Below are 19112 nucleotides of genomic sequence, written 5' to 3'. Positions count from 1 at the left end.
GTTCTGCCAAACATTGTTGAGAAAGTGAGAAAATGAGCCTGGCTGGGAAGAAATATTTGCAGAAGACATATTTAATTAAGGACAATTATTCAAAATATACAATAAGTTCTTAAAATATAACAATAAGAAACTGAACCACCTGATTTTAAAATGGGCAAAAAATCTGAATAGACACCTTAATAAAGATGAAGTACAGATGATAAATAAACATGAAAAATGTTTAATGTCATATGTCATTAGGGAATTTCAAATTAAAATAAAAGTAACAAAAATTCAAAACACAGACAAAATCAAATGCTAGCAAAGATGTGGAGTAACAGATGTCCTCCAGTAGATGAATGAATAAATAAACCAATGCATTCAGACAATGCAATATTATTCAGCACTAAGAAGAAATGAGCTATCAAGCCTTGAAAAGGCATGGCAGAAACTTAAGTGCATACTACTAAGTGAAAGAACTCAATGTGAAAATATTATATGCTGTATGATTCTAACCATATGACATTCTAGAAAAGGCAAAATTATGGAGAGAGTGAAAAGGTTATCAGAAATTAGGCATAGGGAGGGATGAATAGGTAGAACACAAGGTGTTTTTAGGATAGTGAAACTACTCTGTATGATACCATAATCATGGATACATGTCATTATACGTCTGTCAAAACTCATAGAATGTACACCAAAAATGAATCCTATAGTTTACATTAGGAGGGGATGTTGATGATGGGGAAGATATTGGGGGTGACTGGAGAAATGTGGGAACTCTCTCTACTGCTCCCTCATTTTATGTGAACCTAAAACCACTCCAAATTTTTTTCAAAAAAATTAAATCAATTGATCAAAGAGAAAATGAAAGAACCAAAGAGTGTCCATCAGGAAATTTGTGATTCCTTCCATAAAATCCAATGGAAAGGTAAAGAGAACAAGTGGGAAGAAACCCAGAAGTCAGGAGCATGAGAAGCACCAAACAGGATAGATACAGTCATTTCAGATAAGACCAAGCAATTAGCACAGGTCATAAATATGGAATGCTCCATAGCATTGCTGTGCACTACAAGAATGCCAGAAAAGATCTCTGACCTCTAGGAAGAAAACCATAATGGTGTTTAAGTAGCAATTTAGAATAGCTATATAAAAATGAGAAGGTATTTATCTGGGCTAAGAATTAGCACTACTTAAAAATTCCTTTCTAAATATGTGAATATAGGTAATTAGTGGTCAATATGCATCTAGTTCTTTAATTGTCATAATTATATGACTTTAATAAAAATACTGTAATTTGCTTTTTCATGAGCACTGAAAGCTTAACTCTCTGTTTATTTCTTGAACATTTGCTAACCAAGGAAGGGTCATTCAAAAGAATCTTATCAAAATTGCAGGCAGGCACTTTGTTTGAAATTCTATAACTAGTTTCTTGAAGCTAGTCCTAGCATATTTAAATTAAGTATTCTTTATTCTATCATTTATTCAGTAAAGAAGCATTGAGCACCTAGTTTTCCGAGCTCTGTGACTCACAAGCTATTCTTCTGCCCATCCTTCTAATATCACTCTAGGTTACCATCAAATGGCAGCACAATTGTAAATATATGTTATATATATTAATAATATATATAAACCAAAAGATTGGGGGTGGCTAGATACAAAAGATTAGACTAGCTCTCTGAACTATAACAAACAATCCAACCTGACTCTATCTCCTGCCTCACATGAAGAATAAGATAACAGGTTCTGATGGCAGCAGTTTATAAACTTGCCAGTTAAATCTACTCACATGATATTTGTGTATGTATTCACACCATGTGTATAAATATGTGAATTTTCTTGTATTTGGTACAACATGAGATGCATAAGCTGGTTCTCAGTGATCAGTGTTACAGGTCTGAGAAAATTTACACCATAAAATCAGCTTCATCCTGGTAGGCTAAGTATGGGTGGTAAAAGTTTCAGAGTGAATTAGGAATCTTGGGCCCAAAGGACTGGCTTAGAGCTCTAATGGTAATGGGAATGTCTTAGAAGAGAGGGAGGATTTAGCAGGGAGAGAACACAGTGCAAAAACAGTGCAGATGGGAAAAAGAATTAAGAGAAAGCACAGTGTCAGGTTTCATCCAACTTTGTGAGATCACAAAGTCCAGTGAGATCTCTCAGCATATTCAAAGAGGAAGCAATGAAATATAAGGACCAACACTGGCAGTATGGTGTTGCATGTTGAGGGGATGACACTATCTGGGAATCAGAGTAGATGGGGAAAAAATACTGGCAGAAGCCTCACACTGGGTGAAATATTTCATGGGAAGGACCTGTGGGACCATCCATAAGGGAGGTCAGAAACTGGTGGAAGGTCTGGTGGAATCCAGAGGTCTTTGTCTGCTATTTAACATTAACTATGCCTTAGAAGAGATGTTAGGGAAGCTTCTCTGAATGCAAGCTTTGGGGAATCCCTTTGCAGGTCAAAGTTTATATTTACATAAGAGAACAAGCAATCCAAGTATAAAAAAAAACATTTGTGTCTCACTAACAAGTTCCTCTTCCTTTCTGTATCTATGCTTTGTCTCAAGTCTGAGAGAGAACTAAAAGCCCAACTGTGTAAAAGATAGTGGTTGGACAATTAGCAATATTTGAACAAGGTCCATAGATTAGATAAGAAATTGTATCAAAGTTAATTTTCCAGTTTTGATAACTGTATGATGGTTATGTCAGAGAACGCCCTTGTTCTTAAGAAATATGCACTGTAGTATTTCAGGGTAAGGAAACATTATATCTGCAACTTTCAAGTGGCTTAGAAAAATTTATGTATATAGAAATTGATATATAGGCATATATAGGTAAATATGAAGACAAGGGAGGGAGACACAAAGTGTGTGGCAAGACATTAGTGATTAAGGCAATAGGTAAAAGTTATACAGCAGTTCTCTGTATTATTCTTGAAAGTTCTCTAAGTTTGAGCTTATTTCAAAACAAAGTTATTCTAAAAGTCTTTGAGAAGAACAACAAAAAAAAGCTATCACAAATGGGAGCGAATCATAAATATAGATTCATGCTGTACTTTTTTTTTTTTTAATATTTAAGCTTCTTAATTATTGGGACACTAGTCATGTAGGATGCTCACACCAAAATACACTCTACCTACTGGCCAACACCTAATTTTATGGAAATCATTCTTGGGGTCAAAACATTTTCCAGGGGTGCCTGGATGGCTCAGTGGGTTAAAGCCTCTGGCTTCAGCTCAGTTCATGATCTCAGGGTCCTGGGATCTAGTCCCGCATCTGGCTCTCTGCTCAGCGGGGAGCCTGCTTCTCTCTCTCTCTCTCTCTCTCTCTCTCTCTCTCTGCCTCTCTGCCTACTTATGATCTCTCTCTGTCAAACAAATAACTAAAATCTTTAAAAAAAATTTTTTTTTTCCAGAAATCTCTGTGAAGAAATTAAAATGTCTTAAGGGTTGTGCCTTAATCTCTGCCCATTATCCCAGCAGAAAAAAGCAGGATCTTAAAGATTCCTTTTTTCTGGTTTCTGTTGTACTTACCCAACCAATAGCCTTGGCCCTCTACTTCATGAATGTAGGTTTTAGTGTCATTAGTCATGTAACATCACATTAAACTTCCTGCGGGAGAAGAAGTACAATTTAATGGGAAAATAATTTCTTTTGATTGCTATGCCATGCTTTTAGAATAAAGCTCCACAATTTTGTGCTTTTTACAATCACCAGACAATACTAATAATAGCCTGTTCTATTATCCACAATCATTTTTTGTGTGTGTGCTAAGTCCACTAAAGATTTGGTATCAAAGACTCACTTTAGTGATAATCATTATGCTGACTTTTTTTTTGAGTCATATGCAATGTGTTTTACATTTTAATACATTAAATTTATAAAGCCTTTATCCAATGATAAACCTTCTTAAATCAAAAAATATTACAGGTATTTTATGGGTTTTGGAAGGGGACCAATTTCTGGGGATTATTTCTGCTCCAAATACCCTAATGGGGCCCAGAAAATAAAATCCTCTACCTACTTGGTAATTCCTACTCACTCCCAAAGGTGAGACTGACATCTCATTGGTGGAACTGAAAGGCAATTAAGCACACTCACCGTGGGCCCATTCTCCTGTCTCTGGATTACTGGATGAATGCATTTTTCTGTGTTGCTGTTCCAGGGGGGGCAAACCACACATGGTTCAGGACCAAGACCTACTTTCTAGAAGCGATCCTTAAGAGCTATGTCATTCTGTTTGGGAATTCAGAAGTATAAAGCAATAGCCCTCAGTGAGTGTGTCTATAGTAGAAAGACCATTCCAGCCTTTCTAATGAGAAAAATGATTTTCTTTTTTAAAATTTTCTAATTTTTTTATTAACATATAATGCATTATTGCCCAAGGGGTACAGGTCTGTGAATCGCCAGGTTTACACACTTCATAGCACTCACCATAGCACATACCTTCCATGATGTCCATAACCCAGCAACCATCTCCCTACCCCCCTCTCCCTTGCAACCCTCAGTTTGTTTTGTGAAATTAAAAGTCTCTGATGGTTTGTCTCCCTCCCGATCCCATCTTGTTTCATTTATTCCTTTCCTACCCCCCAAATTCCTATGTTGACTCTCAACTTCCTCATAGCAGGGAAATCATATAATTGTCTTTCTCTGATTGACTTATTTCACTCAGCATAATACCAACTAGTTCCATCCATGTCATCCCAAACGGCAAGATTTCATTTCTTTTGATGGATGTATAGTATTCCATTCTCTCTCTCTCTCTCTCTCTCTCTATATATATATATATATATATACCACTTGTTCTTTATCCATTCATCTGTTGATGGACATCTAGGTTCTTTCCATAGTTTGGCTATTGTGGACATTGCTGCTATAAACACTCAGGTGCATGTCCCCCTTCAGATCACTACATTTGTATCTTTAAGGTAAATACCCAGTAGTGCGATTGCTAGATTGTAGGGTAGCTCTATTTTCAGCTTTTTGAGGAACCTCCATGCTATTTTCCAGAGTGGTTGCACCAGCTTGCATTCCCACCAACAGTGTAGGAGGGTTCCCCTTTCTCCGCATCCTCGCCAGCATCTGTCATTTCCTGACTTGTTAATTTTGACCATTCTGACTGGGGTGAGGTGGTATCTCATTGTGGTTTTGATTTGTATTTCCCTGATGCCGAGTGATGTGGAGCACTTGTTCATGTGTCTGTTGGCCATCTGGATATCTTCTTTGCAGAAATCCCTGTTTACATCCTCTGCCCATTTCTTGATTGGATTATTTGTTCTTTGGGTGTTGGGTTTGATAAGTTCTTTATAGGTTTTGGATACTAGCTCTTGATCTGATATGTTGTTTGTGAATGTCCTCTTCCATTCTGACAGTTGTCTTTCAGTCTTGTTGACTGTTTCCTTTGCTGTACAAAAACTTTTGATCTTGATGAAGTCCCAATAGTTCATTTTTGCCCTTGCTTTCCTTGCCTTTGGTGATGCTTCTATGAAGAAGTTCCTGGGGCTGAGGTCAAAGAGGTTGCTGCCTGTGTTCTCCTCAAGGATTTTGATGGATTCCTTTCTCACACTGGAGTCCTTTATCCATTTGGAGTCTATTTTCATGTGTGGTGTAAGGAAATGGTCCAGTTTCATTTTTCTACATGTGGCTGTCCAGTTTTCCCAACACCATTTGTTGAAGAGACTATCTTTTTCCATTGGACATTCTTTCCTGCTTTGTTGAAGATTAATTGACCATAGAGTTGAGGGTCTATTTCTGGACTTTCTATTCTGTTCCATTGATCTATGTGTCTGTTTTTGTGACAGTACCATACTGTCTTGATGATGGTAGCTTTGTAATAGAGCTTGAAGTCAGGAATTGTGATGCCCCAACTTTAGCTTTCTTTTTCAACATTCCTCTGGCTATTCAAGGTCTTTTTGGTTCTATATAAATTTTAGGATTATTTGTTCCATTTCTTTGAAAAAAAAATTGATGGTATTTTGAAAGGGGTTGCATTAAACGTGTAGATTGTTGTAGGTATCACAGGCATTTTCACAATATTTGTTCTTCCAGTCCATGAGCATGGAACATTTTTCCATTTCTTTGTGTCTTTCTCAATTTCTTTCATGAGTACTGTATAGTTTTCTGAGTACAGATTCTTTGCCTCTTTGGTTAGGTTTATTCCTAGGTATCTTATGGTTTGGGGTGCAATTATAAATGGAATTAACTCCTTAATTTCTCTTTTTTCTGTCTTGTTGTTGGTATAAAGAAATGCCACTGATTTCTGTGCATTGATTTTATATCCTGATACTTTACTGAATTCCTATACAAGTTCTAGCAGATTTGGAGTGGAGTCTTTTGGGTTTTCCACATAAAGTATCATATCATCTGCAAAGAGTGATAGTTTGACTTCTTCTTTGGCAATTTGGATGCCTTTAATTTCTTTTTGTTGTCTGATTGCTGATGCTAGGACTTCTAGTACTATGTTGAATAGCAGTGGTGATAATGGACATCCCTGCCCTGTTCATGACCTTAGCAGAAAAGCTTTCAGTTTTTCTTCATTGAGAATGGTTTTTGCGGTGGGTTTTTCATAGATGGCTTTGATAATATTGAGGTATGTGCCCTCTATCCCTACACTTTGAAGAGTTTTGATCAAGAAAGGATGCTGTACTTTGTCAAATGCCTTTTCAGCATCTATTGAGAGTATCATATGGTTCTTGTTCTTTCTTTTATTAATGTGTTGTATCACATTGATTGATTTGCAGATGTTGAACCAACCTTGCAGCCCTGGAATAAATCCCACTTGGTCATGGTAAATAATCCTTTTAATGTACTGTTGAATCCTATTGGCTAGTATTTTGGTGAGAATTTTCGCATCTGTATTCATCAAGATATTGGTCTGTAATTCTCTTTTTTGATGGGATCTTTGACTGGTTTTGGGATCAAGGTAATGCTGGCCTCATAAAATGAGTTTGGAAGTTTTCCTTCCATTTCTATTTTTTGGAACAGTTTCAGGAGAATAGGAATCAGTTCTTCTTTAAGTTTGGCAGAATTCTCCTGGGAAGTCCTCTGGCCCTAGGCCCTTGTTTGTTGGGAGATTTTTGATGGCTGCTTCAATCTCCTCTGAAAAATGATATCCTATTCTGTCTTTCTCTTCAGTTTATTTACCTAAATTTGCTCAGAACTTAAGAAACTAAGAGAAGAGTGCTATTTATTGGTCCCTTAAATCTTACCAGTCTTATTGCCTAGTTTTCTGCTTTCAGATTTAAGGACTTTCTTTTTGTGAATGCATATTACATTGAGGTTTAAACAACTAAGATTTCTACCTAGGGATGGATAATTAACAAGGCCCCTATTTAAATTTCAAAATAAATTGGTTATTTACTTATTTCATTGCCTTATGTGTTATATGTTCATTACAAGCCAGTAGCGACCATTTAGAAATGCAGTTCTTCTCATTTCCTTAAGTTTTGTCTGAATTTCCTAAATCATCAAACTCTGTCAACACCTTCAGAGAGAAGGATCTCGGTGGCACCTGGGTGGCTCAGTCAGTTAAGTGTCTGACTCTTGCTTTCAGCTCGGGTCATGATCTTAGGCTCCTGGGATCAAGCCCTGAAATGGTCTCCATGGTTGGTGGGGAGTCTGCTTGAGTATTCTCTCTCTACCGCTCCTTCTGCTCATCCCCCTAGCTCTCTCTCTCTCTCTCTCTCTCTTTCCCTCTCAAATAAATAAAAAATCTTAAAAAAAAGAAAAAAAAAGGAATAGAAGCATCCCTCTGCTGAAGTCGAAAAGTACTGAAAGTGGAAAAGGACAAGACAGAGTCTGGTTCTACAGTGGAGAAGTCTAGGCTGATAAAAACTTCATCACTGAAGTGGGCAGAGCCTGGGGAACTGATCCAGCAACCATGACCGGCTGCCTGCAGGAGGTTGGTAGTTACTAGGAAAGTCAGTTCTTTGTTCTTTTGGAATTTGTATTATGATAAAGTGATACTAAAATTGAAAGTGGTGTCAATCCAGAGGGGACAAAAAGAACAAGAAATCTCCCAGTCAGATTATATCTGGTAACATCATGAGACCTCCAAATCAAACTACAATGCTTGGTCTTTCAGTTATGGGAGCCAGTAAATATACTATCTTGTTTCAAGAAGATGGGGGTATATCATAAAGTATCTCATTTAGATTGAAGCAGGAAAATAAAAATTAATTATTTAAAACAAATGAAACTTAATACAGGAAATTGGTTCCCCAGGTGATAAAAGAGCTGAAAGCCAAAAGGGATAGTGAAGCAACCTGAGGACTGGCAGCAGCAGCAGGATGCCTATAAGCAGCAAGTTATTGGAGCCCAACAGCCAGGGTTACCTGGAGGGATTTGAAACCACAGACTTGTTTCTCTGCCACCAAGCTCTGCATCCAGGGATACTAACTAAACAGGAACAGATTTCAAAACAAACAAGTCAAGGTCCACCACAGACAATATTTGTAAATTAGCTAATATCTTATTTCAAGGTGTCAAATGCTTTCCAACCAGAAAAAGAGAGTACACAAGAAGTACTTGCTCACTGCAACCATTCTTTTCCTTATTTCTCTCACCCAAACCATAAGAAATAAAGAAAATGAATACTATATTTTTTAAAACTCTCCAGGTAATTCAGATTATGTTTGTACCACCTCTCATCCTTTCATTCTCCTTACCTAGAAACACTGTTCTACTTCATATCAAAATTCAAAATTTGAGCAATGGTGTACTTAAATGCTTCTATTCTTAATGATTTTCCCTCCTTTCCTAATTTAAAATTTGAAGAAAAAAAAAACTAACATATGAACAAATCCAAAGAAATGGTTTCTAAGATAAGGACCCCAAGACCATTGAAACCATATTTTTTCTTAATAATACCAGAGCTTCATATCAGAGAGTTTATTAAATCAAGAGAAAACAAAACTTGAAGAAAGCACTATGGCTTTATGTGCACTTCAAAACTAAACTCTTTTTAAGACATAAATTGATTTGTATGTTTTAGAAGGGGGAAAAGTGCACTCCTTGACCTCTCAAGTGCATAATTGGACACCTTGGCACCATCTGTAATGATCTGGCCCCAATCCTACTTATAATAGTAAAAGTAGAGGCAGCAGAACCCAGGTCTGAAACTAGGGAACAATTAGTTCCATCCATTAGTGGAAATTTTATGAGTTCAGTAAATGAGGAGTGTCTGGTTGAGTGCTTAGGAGGAAAAGGGGAATTTGGTATAGGAAAGCTGTAATATACTACTTATTTGGAACCTTCTCAGGAATCTTAAGGTCATCTGCCTTCCAGCCCCAAAGAAATACAACCCTGCAGAAACCTCTCTGGCCATTTGCAACCAGCCTCACTAAGCTTTCCCTTAGGGCCTGAAACACTGACCCTTCTGCTGACTCAGGCAGACAGATTATCCTTAGGCCTTTTCAGCATCCACATATCTAGCCTCATCTGTCTTGCACAGAATATGAGGCTAAGATTATATCCATGGATATGCCAAGGCTGCAGTAATCAGATTGAACCCTCATTCTGGGAGGTGGCATTTGGGCAGTTAATTAAGGGAGAACGTAGAGTTCCTGAGATGACCAAGAGAGTTACCTAAGTAAGAATGTAGAAACCTGAAGTCTAGTGTGATGACACATGATCAGAGACAGAAGAGAGATTCAGACATTAGTGGCTGTGACAAATCTTTTCAACAACACCTTCCCAAGATGCCTGGGTGGTTCAGTCTGTCAACTGTCAGATTCTTGATTTTGGCTCAGGTGGTGATAACCTCAGGGTCATGAGATCCAGTCCTGATAGGGCTTCGAGTTCAGTAGGGAATCTGCTTGAGACTCCCTCTCTCCCTCTCTTTCTGCCTCTTCCTCCACTCACGCTCTAAATAAATAAATAAGCAAAGGAAACAAAAGTGAAAATGAAGTTTTGGGACTTCATCAAGATAAGAGGCTTCTGCACAGCAAAGGAAACAGTCAACAAAACAAAGAGGCAACTCACAGATTGGGAGAAGATATTCGCAAATGACACTACAGACTAAGGGCTGATATCCAAGATCTATAAAGAACTCCTCAAACTCAACACACACAAAACAGATAATCATGTCAAAAATGGGTAGAAGACATGACAGACACTTCTCCAAAGAAAACATACAAATGGCTAACAGACACATGAAAAAATGTTCATCATCATTAGCCATCAGGGAGATTCAAATCAAAACCACATTAAGTGGTTCCCACCTTACAACAGTTAGAATGGCCAAAATTAATAAGACAGTAAATGACAAGTGTTGGGAAGGATGTGGAGAAAGGGGAACCCTCTTACGCTGTTGGTGGGAATGCAAGTTGGTGCTGCCACTTTGGAAAACAGTGTGGAGATTCCTTAAGAAATTAAAAATAGAGCTTCCCTATGACCCTGCAATTGCACTACCGGGTATTTACGCCAAAGATACAGATGTAGTGAACAGAAGGGCCATATGTACCCCAATATTCATAGCAGCAATGGACATAGCTGCCAAACTGTGGAAAGAGCCAAGATGTCCTTCAAAAGATGAATGGAAAAAGAAGATACGGTCCATATACACAATGGAGTGTTATGCCTTCTTTAGGAAGGATGAATACCCAAATTTGTATCAACATGAACGAGACTGGAGGAAATTATGCTGAGTGAAGTAAGTCAAGCAAAGATAGTCAATTATCACATGGTTTCACTTACTTGTGGAGCATAAGGAATAACACAGAGGACATGGGGAAAAGGGGAGAAGTGAGTTGGAAATGGGAGGGGGAGACGAACCATGAGAGACTGTGGACTTTGAGAAACCAACAAGGTTTTAGAGGGGAGGAGCTGGGAGGGTTGGGAAGGCCCGGCAGTGGATATTAAGGACACATATTGCATGGAGCACTGGGTATGGTTCACAAACAATGAATCTTGGAACACTGAAAAAATAAAATTAAATTAAAAAAAAAAACAAAAATTAATGAATAAATAATAAATAAATAAATATAATATTAAAAGTAAAGTAACATATCTTCCCCATCAACCTGGAAATTGTTCCTCAGGATGCCTGATTCTGACATCACTTATTCCCTAGGGATATCCAAGATCTCAGAATGCACTGAGGATCACATAGTAGGCAGCTAAAAGTCCTCAAAGAGATTTATCTCTTTCTTATATTGATGCTATCCATCCATGTATTCATTTATTTTTTTGGCATTGCCTTTCCTTCCTATCCACACTCACCTTCATTATCAGAATAGGTTTCAACTGCAAATTAAAAAAATTAAGGGGTATTTTAAAGTTCTCTCCTGATAGTATATTATATTTAGTTTTTTTTATTATTATTTTTTTTTATTATAAGCATTTTCCTTTATTTATTTATTTATTTATTTTTTTAATCTTAATTTTTTATTTTTTATAAACATATATTTTTATCCCCAGGGGTACAGGTCTGTGAATCACCAGGTTTACACACTTCACAGCACTCACCAAATCACATACCCTCCCCAATGTCCATAATCCCACCCCCTTCTCCCAAACCCCCTCCCCCCGGCAACCCTCAATTTGTTTTGTGAGATTAAGAGTCACTTATGGTTTGTCTCCCTCCCAATCCCATCTTGTTTCATTTATTCTTCTTCTACCCACTTAAGCCTCCATGTTGCATCACCACTTCCTCATATCAGGGAGATCATATGATAGTTGTCTTTCTCTGCTTGACTTATTTCGCTAAGCATGATACGCTCTAGTTCCATCCATGTTGTTGCAAATGGCAAGATTTCATTTCTTTTGATGGCTGCATAGTATTCCATTGTGTATATATACCACATCTTCTTGATCCATTCATCTGTTGATGGACATCTAGGTTCTTTCCATAGTTTAGCTATTGTGGACATTGCTGCTATAAACATTCGGGTGCATGTGCCCCTTTGGATCACTACGTTTGTATCTTTAGGGTAAATACCCAGTAGTGCAATTGCTGGGTCATAGGGCAGTTCTATTTTCAACATTTTGAGGAACCTCCATACTGTTTTCCACAGTGGTTGCACCAGCTTGCATTCCCACCAACAGTGTAGGAGGGTTCCCCTTTCTCCGCATCCTCGCCAGCATCTGTCATTTCCTGATTTGTTGATTTTAGCCATTCTGACTGGTGTGAGGTGATATCTCATTGTGGTTTTGATTTGTATTTCCCTGATGCCCAGTGATATGGAGCACTTTTTCATGTGTCTGTTCGCCATCTGGATGTCTTCTTTGCAGAAATGTCTGTTCATGTCCTCTGCCCATTTCTTGATTGGATTATTTGTTCTTTGGGTGTTGAGTTTGCTAAGTTCTTTATAGATTCTGGACACTAGTCCTTTATCTGAAATGTCGTTTGCAAATATCTTCTCCCATTCTGTCAGTTGTCTTTTGATTTTGTTAACTGTTTCCTTTGCTGTGCAAAAGCTTTTGATCTTGATGAAATCCCAGTAGTTCATTTTTTCCCTTGTTTCACTTGCCTTTTGCGTTGTTCCTAGGAAGATGTTGCTGCGGCAGAGGTTGAAGAGGTTGCTGCCCGTGTTCTCCTCAAGGATTTTGATGGATTCCTTTCGTACATTGAGGTCCTTCATCCATTTTGTGTCTATTTTTGTGTGTGTGTAAGGAAATGGTCCAATTTCATTTTTCTGCATGTGGCTGTCCAATTTTCCCAGCACCATTTATTGAAAAGGCTGTCTTTTTTCCATTGGACATTCTTTCCTGCTTTGTCGAAGATTAGTTGACCATAGATTTGAGGGTCTATTTCTGGGCTCTCTATTCTGTTTCATTGATCTATGGGTCTGTTTTTGTGCCAGTACCATGCTGTCTTGATGATGACAGCTTTGTAATAGAGCCTGAAGTCCGGAATTGTGATGCCACCAACGTTGGCTTTCTTTTTCAATATCCCTTTGGCTATTCGAGGTCTTTTCTGGTTCCATATAAATTTTAGCATTATTTGTTCCATTTCTTTGAAAAAGATGGATGGTACTTTGATAGGAATTGCATTAAATGTGTAGATTGCTTTAGGTAGCATAGACATTTTCACAATATTTATTCTTCCAATCCAGGAGCATGGAACATTTTTCCATTTCTTTGTGTCTTCCTCAATTTCTTTCATGAGTACTTTATAGTTTTCTGAGTATAGATTCTGTGTCTCTTTGGTTAGGTTTATTCCTAGGTATCTTATGGTTTGGGATGCAATTGTAAATGGGATTGACTCCTTAATTTCTCTTTCTTCTGTCTTGCTGTTGGTGTAGAGAAATGCAACTGATTTCTGTGCATTGATTTTATATCCTGACACTTTACTGAATTCCTGTATAAGTTCTAGCAGTTTTGGAGTGGAGTCTTTGGGGTTTTCCACATATAGTATCATATCATCTGCGAAGAGTGATAATTTGACTTCTTCTTTGCCGATTTGGATGCCTTTAATTTCCTTTTGTTGTCTGATTGCTGAGGCTAGGACCTCTAGTATGATGTTGAATAGCAGTGGTGATAATGGACATCCCTGCCCTGTTCATGACCTTAGCAGAAAAGCTTTCAGTTTTTCTCCATTGAGAATGATATTTGCGGTGGGTTTTTCATAGATGGCTTTGATGATATTGAGGTATGTGCCCTCTATGCCTACACTTTGAAGAGTTTTGATCAGGAAGGGATGCTGTACTTTGTCAAATGCTTTTTCAGCATCTATTGAGAGTATCATATGGTTCTTGTTCTTTCTTTTATTGATGTGTTGTATCACATTGACTGATTTGCGGATGTTGAACCAACCTTGCAGCCCTGGAATAAATCCCACTTGGTCGTGGTGAATAATCCTTTTAATGTACTGTTGAATCCTATTGGCTAGTATTTTGTTGAGTATTTTCGCATCTGTGTTCATCAAGGATATCGGTCTATAGCTCTCTTTTTTGGTGGGATCCTTGTCTGGTTTTGGGATCAAGGTGATGCTGGCCTCATAAAATGAGTTTGGAAGTTTTCCTTCCATTTCTATTTTTTGGAACAGTTTCAGGAGAATAGGAATTAGTTCTTCTTTGAATGTTTGGTAGAATTCCCCCGGGAAGCCGTCTGGCCCTGGGCTTTTGTTTGTTTGGAGATTTTTAATGACTGTTTCAATCTCCTTACTGGTTATGGGTCTGTTCAGGCTTTCTATTTCTTCCTGGTTCAGTTGTGGTAGTTTATATGTTTCTAGGAATGCATCCATTTCTTCCAGATTGTCAAATTTATTGCCGTAGAGTTGCTCATAGTATGTTCTTATAGTATATTATATTTTGAAGGGCTAGTCTTCACAGGGTATTTGGTGCGTTTTAGTAATAGTAAAATCATCTTGCCAATTGCAAAGACTTTATAACCCAATCATTTCTCTTAATTTACTTCCTTCCTAATTTGTAAAATAAAATTGTTTTTATTGATTAATCTATAATTGATAATCCCACATTACTTAAAATTGATTAAATTTTCTTTATAAGGACAGGAATATTTTCCTAAAATAATATCATTTAATGTGTTTAAGAAAGAAGAAAGCAAAATAAGGATAAGACATAAAATGCTGCTGGTGGTAAACCTAATGCCAAAACCACACACACACACACACACACACACACACACACAGAGTACACACTGAGATCAAAATAATTGCATTGCAATAAGTGGCCTAGGAGTTTATCTCTAAGCTAACAGAGAACATAAAAATGCAATCATGGCAGCTGATCCATCAAACAATTTATAGGGTCTATTAGATAAAAGCAGCTAGTCCTGACATGAAAACTGAAACAAAATCCTCTCATACAAAATAATAAAATACTTATCAATAACAAACATACCAAAAACACAGAATATTTTAGGGCCATTTCTTGAAGTACTCTTAGATATAAGCTTTATTATCATGATAAAGCTCAATTCTACCAAAGAGGTGAAGCTAGTTCACAGTTATAGGGGTTAGCTCTATGCTGGCATAATTAATAAAGGAATAGGTTTAAGACTGTGTGGAAGTAAGAATGGATGCTTAAAGTATGATAAATCTTCTTTAAAGGTTAATTCTCTCATTTAGACTTTGACAGCTATAAGGGGCAATGAGTTTGCTCTCTAGCCTCTGGACTTCTGCTCTTTTGTGTTGTTAGTTAAAAACTAGCCCCTATGCCTTAACAGTAGAGGTAGGGTTTTATAAGACAGTATTTTCATAAAAATCTCACCTTACAAGGACATACACCTAACTGGAATATATACTGCATCTGCTCAGGGATTAATTAAGGACAGGATCAAAGTTTTCCTTATGCATTTTTTTGGATCAGTGTTGATATTCAGACCACAGCATTGTCGATATCCCAAAGTTCTATTACATTTAATTTTGCTCCAATAAGTTTGGCCTGGAAAAATGTCAACACGATTATTAATAACTTCATGTATTCATTCATTCAATAAATGTCTATGAGCACCTGTTATGGTTCAGACGCTCTTCTAGGTGCTGGAGAAATACAGCACAAAACAGACAAAAATCCTATCTTCAAGGATCTCACCTTCTAATGAATACTGGAATTGGTCACAAACAAATTTCAATAAAACATTCTTTGAATATTCGGTTTTGAGAAAGCCTATTTCTAAGCACATCCTTCAAAATAAACTGTTTTAAAAACTAACCCACATCTCATTGTCTAACACAGAGCTCTTCTTAAATTTAGTGTCTTTTTTGTGGTCATTTTGGAGACCAGGATTTTTCTTGTCATTTTTATGTTATCTGAGGAAATGTTATAGTATATTTTTATTAAGGGACTTCCAATATGAGTACTTACTATAAATATACAAAGTCATTACTTTTGCAGCATTATATTAATGGTGGCATTGTGTATATTCTTGTGTGGCATATTTTAATATTTTATTCAATATTGAAAACTGAGTTTTCCAAGAAACTCATCTCAAAAGTCTGTTTCCAATAACAAGTGCTTATCAAAGCTGACAGTTTTGTAAAACATATTTCATATTTTATCTTCTGTGATTAGTTTTTGCAAATTAATGCTAATTTCTATATTCTCTATGTCTGGTGTATACATTAAATTCTTATAAATCAACCAAATAGGTGCTTCTGTTTAGTGAGAAATTGACATTAATCAAAGATATCATCAAAGAAGTGAGAAATAGATAACAATTTCATTAAACTCAGATTTTTAAAAAGATAGCCAATTCATAAAATAATACTGGATTATGATGTGCAATAATTTAGAAAGAGTATTTATGCCCAGATTTATAGACTAAATTGCTTCAAAGAGAGTTGTAATACTCCATTTTGTCTATTATTTTATAAAAGGTATATCATAAATTATATAACTCAAGCATCTTGGAAACTATATAATTTATATGAAATAGTTCACATAATAGTATTAGAAATGTGCTATATTAATGCAATTTTTTTTTAGGAAAAAGAGTTTTTAAGTCATGAAAATGGACAAAAATAGGAAGAACCACTGAAGGGATATAGAACATACTCCTAAAGCACAAAATGCTATAAATGTGATTTTTTTTTTGTCACAGCTATTTGTCATAGTAAATATTTAGGTACATTAATTTAAAGGACTGTATATAATTTAAAATATGGCAAAAATTAAGATCTATTAAATGAATATAAAAACTCCCAAGGGGGCTTTATTTTAGGCAAAGTGGTAATTAGGTGAATTTATAAGTAGGAAAACTGGCTCTTTTAAGGCAGAATTTTTCCAAAGACAAAAATGCAGACCAGGTAGAAAGGAAGCAGAGATTTACGAGAGCAATTATGAAATTTGAACTCATATTACATATTTTAAAATGACACAAAAAAAGATCTTTAACAAATGAGATTAGAAGGAAAATAGCAATGGCTAACATGTATTGATGCACTGAGCCCTTAGTTTCTGTTCTAGTCACTTTATATGTGTTTTGTTGTTTGTTTTTAGACACTGTTCATTTTCTGCCAACCTTACTCCATTTTGTTTGCATTTGTAGAAGAGCAGCTTAAAACCACTCAGTCCTTGTTCCTACCCATTCAGTGGCTTGAGCAGCCAAAGATGCAGACCAGTCTTCAGCGGCCAGCTGGGCGTTCCAGTCTTCAGTAAGGAACTGCTGACTAGGCACCAAGGGCCAATCTGTGACTTCAGGTTGAGTAGCAGTGAACTCAGGAGGTGGAGCCCTCCATTTCACCCAGACATTCCTCCTTGGTCACAGGCTTTTCAGCAGAAGCCTGCTCTTCTTTTTCAATTTCTTTAGGATCTCTGTAGAAGTAGAGATCAGGCCTGACCTCTCATGGTTTTTCACAGGAAATGGTGCCATACATGTGTAGAACTTCTGGGACAGCATCCACCACATCAGACCTACTGAGGTAGCTCCCTTATTGTTACAAGAGATAGCAATGTCCACATAGCACAGAGGAGAGTCTGTGTTAAACAGCAGTGCTAGACAGGTTAACATAGGACCACCTCTGTGAGAGGCTGGTGGTCAGCTCTGGGATCAGGAACCACCAGAGTCCCAGTTGAAGGAAGGCTGTCAGGATCTGGTTAGTAAAGGTACCAGGGATAATGCTGTCAACAGTAGGAGTGACTCCAGTAGCAGCAGCAAATTTCAGCACAGCTCGCTGGCCAGTATTCTTGGATGATATGACACTAACATCAGCTGGGTTTTGAATGCAACAACTGTAGGAACTGCCAACAGAAGCCTCTCCCTGGTTCTCTTCACAACGCAGAGTACTAACCACTATACGATCACGGCCATCCCTGGTTCTCTTCAAATACATGGTGTAGATGCCATTACTTTTTCTTTTGTAAATGTACACTTCTGTTTGGAAGTCAAGTTTGGTGCCACCTAAGGGGATTCCTGCTGCAAGACATTTGAGGACACCCTCCTCCTTCATTTGCAGGACATCAAGGGCTCCAGACATTGTGAGAATTTCCCTTTAAGTTACAACAGGAACTCAAAACAATGCAACAATGCCATAGGACCCCTCCCTGGGTAACATTGGAAAAAAACTCATTAGTCTTCACAACCCTTCAGAATCAACACTATTATCTCTATCTTGCAGACAAGGAGACTCAGTCACAAAGACTCAGAAAAACTTGTTCAAGTTTGTCAGCTAGGAAGTTGTACTCAGATATTCTGGATCCAGAACCACTATCATGTGCCTATTACAGAAAATATTTTTTTTAAATCATATTTAAAATGAAAAATAGAGGCATATTCTGTAAGTTAGTTAGACACTAGTGTCTATTATATCTTGTATCACTCAGAAATTTGGAAATGAAAGGAGAGATGGGGAAAAAAGGATGGAAGGTAATTTTGTAAGTGATGAATCACTGAATTCTACATCTGAAACTAACATTACACTGTATACTTAACTAATTGGAACTTAAATAAAAATCTGGAGAAAGAAAAATAAGTAAATAAATGATAAGATTGAAAATAAATAAAATAGAGGAAAAACTATTTAAACTGTCTCCCTAAAAAATTTTTGGTGTACAGATAATCTAAATAACTGAAAATCATTTTTAGTAGTTTCTGGTTATCTTAGGGAACATATGTGTTTATGAATGCACACACATATATCCTATAATTATAATATATTACATGTACATACAATGTATATAATACATTGCACATACACATATATTTGTGTCATATATAATACATGCCATGATATGTATATACATATATACTTCTGCATATATCAATACTTATAAATCTTCAATAAATATCTGTTGACTGAATGAAAGAATGAATATATACATACAAATTTTTTGGAAGCTATACATGCACTGTTCAAAGACCTCCAATAAAGAGGCAGCTGGGTGGCTCAGTTGGTCAAGCATTGATATGAGCTCAGGTCATGATCTCAGGGTGGCTCAGCTTTCAGCTGGAATCTGCCGGAATTTCTCTCTGTACCTCTGCCTCTACCCCTCCCCCTCTCATGCTTTTTCTTTCTTTCAAATACATACATACATACATACATACTTACATACATACATACATAAATACTTACATGAATCCACCCAAAGCAATACAACAGCTGTTACCCAAAGAACAAGATTTGCTGGTGTTTTTTGGGGGGGAGGCATTGTTTTTGTTTTTGTTTCGTCAAAAGTCTCATCGAATGAATGTCCAGTTCCCCAATTAAGTACATGGAAAATCAGAG

The 19112-nt window shown here is 36.9% G+C and overlaps 1 pseudogene; it reads right to left on the bottom strand.

The window, feature by feature from the left end:
- Window positions 1-16945: 16945 nt before the first annotated feature.
- On the bottom strand, window positions 16946-17864 carry LOC132013345 (small ribosomal subunit protein uS2-like; annotated as a pseudogene).
- Window positions 17865-19112: the final 1248 nt, after the last annotated feature.

Source organism: Mustela nigripes, chromosome 3, assembly GCF_022355385.1.
Source record: "Mustela nigripes isolate SB6536 chromosome 3, MUSNIG.SB6536, whole genome shotgun sequence".
Classification (NCBI taxonomy): domain Eukaryota; kingdom Metazoa; phylum Chordata; class Mammalia; order Carnivora; family Mustelidae; genus Mustela; species Mustela nigripes.
Note: the sequence above shows the minus strand (reverse complement) of the source record. Positions and strands in the feature narration are given on the sequence as shown.